Raw genomic sequence first — 8,671 nt, 5'->3', positions numbered from 1 at the left:
AGGGAGGTGCTGTTTCCCTGTATTTTACTTCCTGGCTCACATTTCTTAAAGAGTAAGGGTTTCTGCATGGATCACGTGTGTTAGGTTTAATTTCGAGGTTTATGATTTGTTTTATAGTTGTATTTAATGATCTTTTGGAATACTGAAGTTATTACAGTAATGATGCTGTGCACAACGGTAGGAGTAGCTGTGTGTGTGTGTGTGGTCCTGTTGGATGTGCCTAATCTTGTTCTGTCTAGGAAACAGACAGGCTAATTAAGGGACAAATGAATAATACAGTACTAAGCTACATCTGTAAATCTTAACCAGTCTAATAAACAGATGTTTTCTGCTTATTATTCAAAGGCTGCCCTTCAAATCGGTAATATCATGGGGCAAGTTCAGCATGGAAGAGGGGTTCTTGGTCTCAGTTCAGCTCCTCCTACATGGCACAAGGCAGCCTCAGCTCAACAGAGGAAGCTGGTGGTCAACGAGGTGCAAAAACAGGAGGAGAGGATGAGGTGCGTAAAGGCCGTTTCCCAGGCCAAGCAGGGAGAATGGATGAGATGGGAAAGTGTGGAACAATGCAAGATTGGCTGGCAAGACCTATGGACAATGGAACAGAGCAGGATCAGTTTCCTCATCAGGTCAACATATGATGTTCTCCCATCACGACAGAACCTAAACCTCTAGGTAGAAGAGAATCCCTAATGTCCTTTGTGTTCATCACCTGCAACATTAAGGCACATTTTGACAGGATGTAAGGTGACTGTTAGCCAAGGACTGTTTACTTGGCACCATGACCAGGTGCTGCATTGTTTGGCCTTAGCATTGGAAGACAAGCGTAACATGACCAATAAGTTGCCACCAGTTCCATCAAAACATTACACACAAAAGACAACATTCCTCCGCCCAGGAGAGCAACCGCCAAGAAAAGGTGTTAAAACCAAGCCTCTCCCAGGACAACTGGAAGCTGTTGGTCAACGGCTTATTTTTCCACTGACGGCTTAGTGCCTGCTCACTAGTGGGTACTAAACACTTTAGATTGTAAATCTTCTAATGCACACATTTCATTGAAAATGCCTCACAGATTGTCAAAAATTGAGAAAACCCAAAACTCAAGGTGGCGCTGCAAGAGAACCAAAATTTGCAGACCCTTATTAGACATATTTGGAATCTGACATCCAGATAAAAGAGAGGTTCTTTGCTGAGCTTTCTAGACCATCCAGAACCCTCTCAGCAACCATACATAGATAGCATTTTGAAGCCTAACAAAGTAGGCTGTATTTTCCAATCTTTTTTGGGATAACATTTGTATTACAGTATTGATCTTTCTGATATCTGGCACACGTATTCAGAGCATCACTCTGATGTCAGAACACTTTGAATGGTGTTTCTATGCCAAGGGGTTGCTGAATTAGGGTAAAGAAGGTAGAAAATGAGTAGTATTTCGTAAGTGTTTTTTTTTTCTTCCAGGTTCTATGGGAGGGTCCTACAGCCAAACCACTGAAGCTACAGGTCAGAGATTCGGTTTGCACAATCTACTGTACACAAGGGTAGTCTGTACCAACTTCCAGCCTGTTAGACCTAAAGATGATAAATTAATAGCCCTTCAAAAACGCTGAAAAGGTGTGTGGTCATTATTCTCAATGGATTTCAGCATCTGGTCGATAGGGTTAGCAAATATGACCCTCTGTCCTGTTTATTACGTTACTAATAAATAAAAATATTTTAAGAGTGTAAACTGTTGTCCTGGAAACAATGCACGATAGCAGGACTAACTAATAATAATAACAAACCTGGGGGCTTCAAATGGATGTTTGAAACATGCAAGTCTCTGTTCATACAGGCAGCCCTCTCCCTGCAATCACTGCAAAATAATATTATTATTATTATTTATTTCTTAGCAGACGCCCTTATCCAGGGCGACTTACAGTCATAAACAAAAATACATTTCAAGAATCACAGTACAAGTATTAATATAATTAAGAGCAAGATAAAATACAATGACTTTGGTTCAAGCAAGTACAAGTATATGACAAAATACGATTCAATAACGGAGCAGATAACAGAGTCAGTGATAGTTGCATCAGGATATAATTAAATACAAAATACTACAGATTAAATAACACTTGACAGATTACAGTACTCTAAAGTACAGGATTAAATGCAGTAAAATAGGGGCAGATAAGAGCAAGTAAAGCACATTAAGGAAGGTGATAAAGTGTTCAGAGGGAAAAAACAGGAGTTCTACAGGTGCTGTCTGAAGAGGTGAGTCTTGAGGAGGCACCGGAAGGTGGTCAGGGACTGGGCAGTCCTGACATCTGTAGGAAGGTCATTCCACCACTGCGGGGCGAGGGTGGAGAAGGAGCGGGCTCTGGAGGCAGGGGAGCGTAGAGGAGGTAGAGCCAGTCTTCTAGTGCAGGAGGAGCGGAGAGGTCGAGTGGGGGTGTAGGGAGAGATGAGGGTCTGGAGGTAGCTGGGTGCAGTGTGGTCAATATTAGACTTGCATTGTTATGTCTACATGGTAACACAGACATACTGGTCTTGCATGGGAACTTCCTTCTTCTTATTGTCGTTTCTGCCAAAAGTTACAAGTGCTGCTACATTTGTAAGCAATCAATGTAAAGTTTACAGTTGGGTAGCTCTCGCAGGTGAGGTGTGCTTTTAAGGATCTGGCCGGGGATTTCCTCACTGGGACACTGGGGAGCTCATATTATTTAGTTTCTTAGCAGACACCCTTACCCAGGGTGACTTAGAGTTGCGATTGTATTTTGTAATTTGTGTTTTGTGACTGTATTTTTATTAATATGGTGTTTAAAATACAGGGATAATCACAAAATATACAGTTTTCTATATGCTTTCACATAAAATATATAATATATCTCATCATGATGGGATTATGAGCTTAATGTCATCAACAACATATAATGTTGTGTCAATCATTTATTTCCTCATTAATAACACAGTTTTGTGGGAGGTTGATTAATGCATTTCACTGGGCGTGAGCTGGGGTGAAGGATAGGGCAGAAGAGGCAGAAAGGAGCAGTTAATAGGACAGGAAGTGGTCACTGACTGAGGGCGGCGATGCCGACACATCCCAGGGGCAGAGGACCCAGCAACCAAAAACACATATCAGGGTTATGACTCGGGGAGCCGCCCCTCGAAAGGAGACGAGAGAGAGAGGTACCCAGCATCTGAGACTTCTGTAAGGGGCGCTCGTTAAACCAATTGGCCGAGACGTCACGCTGCCTGGGACCTGAAATAAGGACAAAGCAAAGAGGTTAGTATAGGCAGAATAGAACAGAGCCTCGAGTGAGGTAAGATAAGCGCAGGAGCTGCGACAGGACAGAGTTTGGCCGGGGGTCCGCTCTGACTCACATGGTGAGAACCCCCCTGAAGGTAAGGGAGGCGGATGTCTAGCCCTGAGGTCGGGGAAGTGAGACTCACTTACCCTCCAGAGACGACAGATGCGAAGGCATGTATGAAGGTGGAGGAGAGGAGGAGGAAAACGAAACACTAGACAGAAAAGGTGCAGGTGATCAGGGCTTAAATAGAAAATAGATACTAATTAACAGGAAAATTAGAAGATTAGAAGATTAGAAGCCCCCCCGCTCCACGCCCCCTGAACCACGCAGGCTAACATTTAAACACAATGACGTTAATTCAGCACTCTCCATACTGAAAGACGCTGTGATGCATTTCCTAATGCAGCCCGGTATTTCAGTAAGTCAAAACAATAACTACAAACGGGGGTAGCATACTTGAGACTAGTTTACAAAATGTTTTCACAGCTGTGCAACGGCGTGTGTGCTGCTGATAGAAGATTTTTGGGTGCGTTCACGGGGATCATTCAGAGCAGATTATGACCTATTTAGCCAATGGGTGCGTTCACAGAGCTCATTCTTAAAAGATCATTGGTTAAACTGGTCAGAGTCTGCACAGAATCTGCGTTTAATGAACCCCGTGAACGCACCCTGTGTGTAACGGAAAAGCCCTTCCTGCTGGGGAAACAGGAAGTGTCCCAGAATCCCATTCTTTTGTAGTTGTTTTCATGAGTTATCAAACTAGCTGCTACACACAATACATTAATAAATAAATGATTGAAACACAATAAAGACGTTTGTAAGTTACTGCCATTGGTGTGTGTGTGTGTGTGTGTGTGTGCGCGCGCGCATAATGCTGAATAAAACGAAATGAACGGTGAATTAAACAGCTATCGGGGATTTTGTTTATTTGAATAGGCCTGCTTAAAGTAAGCATTTTACTGCAGACTCGATGGATAAAGTTTGCTGATTTATCGAAGAATTCTGTACAACCGAGGCATATCATCAACCGCTTTAATAAAATATACAACTAAATAACGAAATAAATAACCCAGCTGCGTACTCGACAGCGAAAACGGGATCAAGACACTGTACATAAACGTTTAAAGTACGAGAAACAATTACGCAATTACTTACAATGTGCGCCATCAAAAATAAAAATAAAGTTTCTAAAGAAGATGATTTCAGCAAGCTAAAACACCACACGAACACTTGTCATGTGACACTTTCTATATTGTCTTGCTAGCTTACAATGGGCTGCTGGTCCGCGGCGGTGCGGCACTGAGTGCTGGTTTAACATGTTACAGGTGTTATACACTGAGCGCTGGTTTAACATGTTACAGGTGTTATACACTGAGTGCTGGTTTAACATGTTACAGGTGTTATACACTGAGCGCTGGTTTAACATGTTACAGGTGTTATACACTGAGCGCTGGTTTAACATGTTACAGGTGTTACACACCAGCGCCAGTAGGCACTGAGCGCTTTTCACCTCCAGCGACAGTGTGTCACTGACGCTGGCATGCGTATCGGGTGCTTTTATATACAATTCTTATGTGATTATCTGTTGAATATGTATTTCAAATGTGATTTGCATGCCTTATCTCAAACACATACACATTTAAAATACGTTTTAATACAATCCTGACACAATGCATTGCACTCTAATACAATAAATCTGTGTAAATTTCCAGTAGGGTTTGTATACAGATTACATACATGTGCAGATAATTAAGTCCGTAAAGGTAATTACTTGGATGATGTCACCTGCTACACATGAGCCGAAAGGACATTCCCTGTGGTCTGAGGGGAATGGTGTACAATTTGATTGAAGTGGCAGACTTTAAAACGAATCGAAACTTAAAGTGCACAGTAAGGATGAAACTTACATTTCTGGGAAACGGCAGACTTTAAAACAAATCCATACTTAAAGTGCACAGTAATAATGAAACTTACATTTCTGGGAAACGGCAGACTTTAAAACGAATCCATACTTAAAGTGCACAGTAAGGATGAAACTTACATTTCTGGGAAACGGCAGACTTTAAAACAAATCCATACTTAAAGTGCACAGTAATAATGAAACTTACATTTCTGGGAAACGGCAGACTTTAAAACGAATCGAAACTTAAAGTGCACAGTAATAATGAAACTTAAGGAAGATGCATTTCTAGATAATGGTTTAAATCAAATTAAACTTGCAGGGCCTGCATTGCACATTTAAAGTTACCCATCATTTACCAGCTCTCTTCATCTGAAACATGAGTTTATTTTTGCCCCACAGAAAATCTCATGCATAATATACTTGCATATCTGTGGAGCGCCCTTGCCCTACTGTTGCGCCCATTAAAGATCCTATTAGAACAGAAAAATATGAGACATTTTGGTAACAAGAATTAGCTTCCTTTGTCTCAGTTATTCCTGCCTTTCACTGCTGGAGGTCTGGGTTCCAATCAGGGGGCTAGGTGGCACAGACAGACAGACAGACAGACAGACAGACAGACAGCAGACAGACAGACAGAGAGAGAGAGAGTCATAGTCATACTGTACTGGAGTTGAAATAATGAAGAAGGTAACCGAATCCTGGTATAAAATAGCCATCCAATAGAAAGGCAGGTACAGTACATGCGCATAGACACACACAAGCACAAAAAAGAGATGCACATACAGAGACACGGGTGAGTGACACATTACCAAACACACGCACAGTTTACAGTAAAACAATGAATCCTATCATTTGCATTTATAGTTACAAAGAGTACGGTTGTCAGTTTTAGGTATCTATATATAAAACAAACATTTAGCAACAACATGTTACTACTAATTAGGCTACAATGTTCATAATAAAATAACATATTAAATAAATCAGGCTTTATTTACATAGCTGAAATTATTGAAGCTTCTGACAGAAAATAAATAAATAAATAAATACATTAATAAACATGCGTTGTTGAAGTGCAGGTGATGGCATTCCTGTAGCTATGGTAACGGAGATGCTGGAGTGCACCATTGCACGTATTAACTGTACTCGTAAAAGAAAACATATCTGTAATGCAGGCAGTGCAAGCGCGAATCTCATATTTAATAATTAACCGAACTGTAAATGTGTTCTCATCTCGGTTAATAATTGTGTTTAAATGATTGTAATTAGTCTTTTTGATAAATGTTCTTACTCCAGTGTATTGCTTCACTGTAATTGGTCAACCTTTCAGCACAGTTCCAGTGTCAGTATTTATGACGCAACCTTGGCTGTTCCCTACAGTATATATAACACTACAGTAGCTCTGCAGAATAACAGCCAGACCTTCCAAGAGGAAGACTCGCATCAGAACTCCACTTTTAGAACAAAGAAGGACGCGTAAAGCGCAGACTAGTGGTTCAAGTGAGTAACTATTGAATCGTTTATTTCAAATGTATTTGCTTATTTTAAAAGATGCTACTACAATGTCTGTTCAGAAACACAAAACCCAGACATCAGAAAATAGTAGTCTAAATGACAAGTTTACTTCTTTTTACAGAATGGAAATTAAAATCAGTGATCGGGATTGGGGATTCGGAACCAATGATTTTTTTTTTTTTCTTTACTGTACTGGTGGATCACGATGTAGAAGTTGTTTGCTTATTAATTTGCTTATTCATGTTGTTCGTTATCATAACCATGAATTTCATATGTACAATAACACATTTTACAAACGTACGTTTATTGTATTGTAATATACATTTGTATTTCTGTATAAACGTAGTATTATTATTAGAAAACGATTCGGTACAGTCAGCCAATCAGTTTCCAGTTCTAGCGAGCTCTAATACACAGTAGATGCCGCTTGAACGTCTCAGCACCAACTGTGAATCTAATTCAAAATCAACCCGCGCAAGTGCTGGCCTTTTGTTTTTGACTTGCTGTATTTTGGAGGCATTTTCGAGTGGTATTTAATGACAGATTGTATTCGTAGTTCAGACTCCATCGTACACGGACTGTTCAGTAATTGCTCCGTTTATTCCTCAGTCAATGTATACCCCGGTGAAGTTAGGTTGATATCGAATATTGTCTATTCGGGTGGGTATGCGATATTCACGCATTCACTATATTTTACTTAATTAACAATTACAACTCCTCATACAAACTCGCAAAATACTGCTATTCCACCCTATTCAAGATGTCATGCTAAGGAATAATTTAAGCCATGTCTTGTTGATTTGCATATGTTACACTGCATTTTATCCCTTTACAAGAGATTGCTGATGGACTTGATACGTTATACATTGCACCGGTTGGTGCTGTATCTGTTTAGGAATGCAGAATGTATCGGACCTTTTTTGGAAAAAAAATATTTTCAATTTAAGATTGTATGTTTTACTGGGAAAATAATTATATAGCAATGTGTTACAAGTTTTAACAGTTCTTTCAAAAAACCCAAATAAATTCCTAATTATAATGATTTTGTCTGTTTCTTTTTTACTTCAACTTCAACTATTATTATTATTATTATTATTATTATTATTATTATTATTATTATTATTATTATTATTTTGTGAGGTTCATTAATGTGAGTAAGGTCTTCATGGGGTGCCTGGAGTCTTCTCTTCAGTATACAGGTTGCAGAACTGATTAAAGATGTCCTGGTGATAATTGCATCTTTGTGCATTATTTGTTATCTCAAAACTGTATTAATGACATATGCTGCGAATATGTTCTTAAGTAATGTAAAATAAACCTTTCCTTCAGAAAAGGGGCTGCATAAGTCTTTATTAATGACCTATATGCTTCTAATAAGCTCTTAATTAATGACAATGAAACCTTCACTTCAGCATAGGGGCTGCAAAACTCTTTACTAGTGACCAACATCCTCCTAATAAAGCCCTTCATTGGAAACAAAGTCCAGCTCTGGGATAGAGTGATATCTATGCATGGTCCACTTTGTTTTGCTGTTTTATTACCAAGATAGTAATCATATACAAGCAGCTTGTAGGACCTAATATGGTCAATAACAGTCTTCACTTCAGTATAAGACATGCAGATCCTTTTTTAAAGTCCAGTAACCTGTTAGTAAGGCATGTTTGAGAATAAGCATAATAAGTACCTAACAAGCCCTTAATTGCAGGCTATACATGATGTATTATGTGCTAATTAGTCACAAATAAATACATAATAAATGCCTAATATGTAGTGCTTAAAATAAAGTGTTGCCACAATGTCTGCACAAAAGGAAACGGACCGTGTAAAAGCAATCGTGACAGTTAAGTGTTTGTTTGTTTTGTGAAACCTAACTGTCTGTGTTTGTCACTGATAGACGTATAACCCGATCTGGGAGCTGTCGCTACAGGCCAGCATCGAGCCTGGACTACACTGCACACTGGACACTGTA

General features: G+C 39.6%; 2 protein-coding genes across 8 annotated transcripts in view; both read left to right on the top strand.

The window, feature by feature from the left end:
• LOC131723101 (tripartite motif-containing protein 16-like) overlaps nt 1-8,671 on the top strand; it is a 106,245-nt gene that overhangs the window by 58,097 nt on the left and 39,477 nt on the right. The gene's annotated exons all lie outside the window — the stretch shown is intronic.
• LOC117432616 (uncharacterized) overlaps nt 6,589-8,671 on the top strand; it is a 119,783-nt gene continuing 117,700 nt past the window's right edge. For all 7 annotated transcript variants that reach the window (XM_059016471.1, XM_059016467.1, XM_059016468.1 and 4 more), the window contains exon 1: nt 6,589-6,687. The gene's annotated coding sequence lies outside the window, so the exon portion shown is untranslated. The remainder of the gene's footprint in view (nt 6,688-8,671) is intronic.

The sequence above is a fragment of the Acipenser ruthenus genome, chromosome 53 (genome assembly GCF_902713425.1).
Source record: "Acipenser ruthenus chromosome 53, fAciRut3.2 maternal haplotype, whole genome shotgun sequence".
Lineage (NCBI taxonomy): Eukaryota > Metazoa > Chordata > Actinopteri > Acipenseriformes > Acipenseridae > Acipenser > Acipenser ruthenus.
This window is presented reverse-complemented; position numbering and strand designations above follow the sequence as displayed.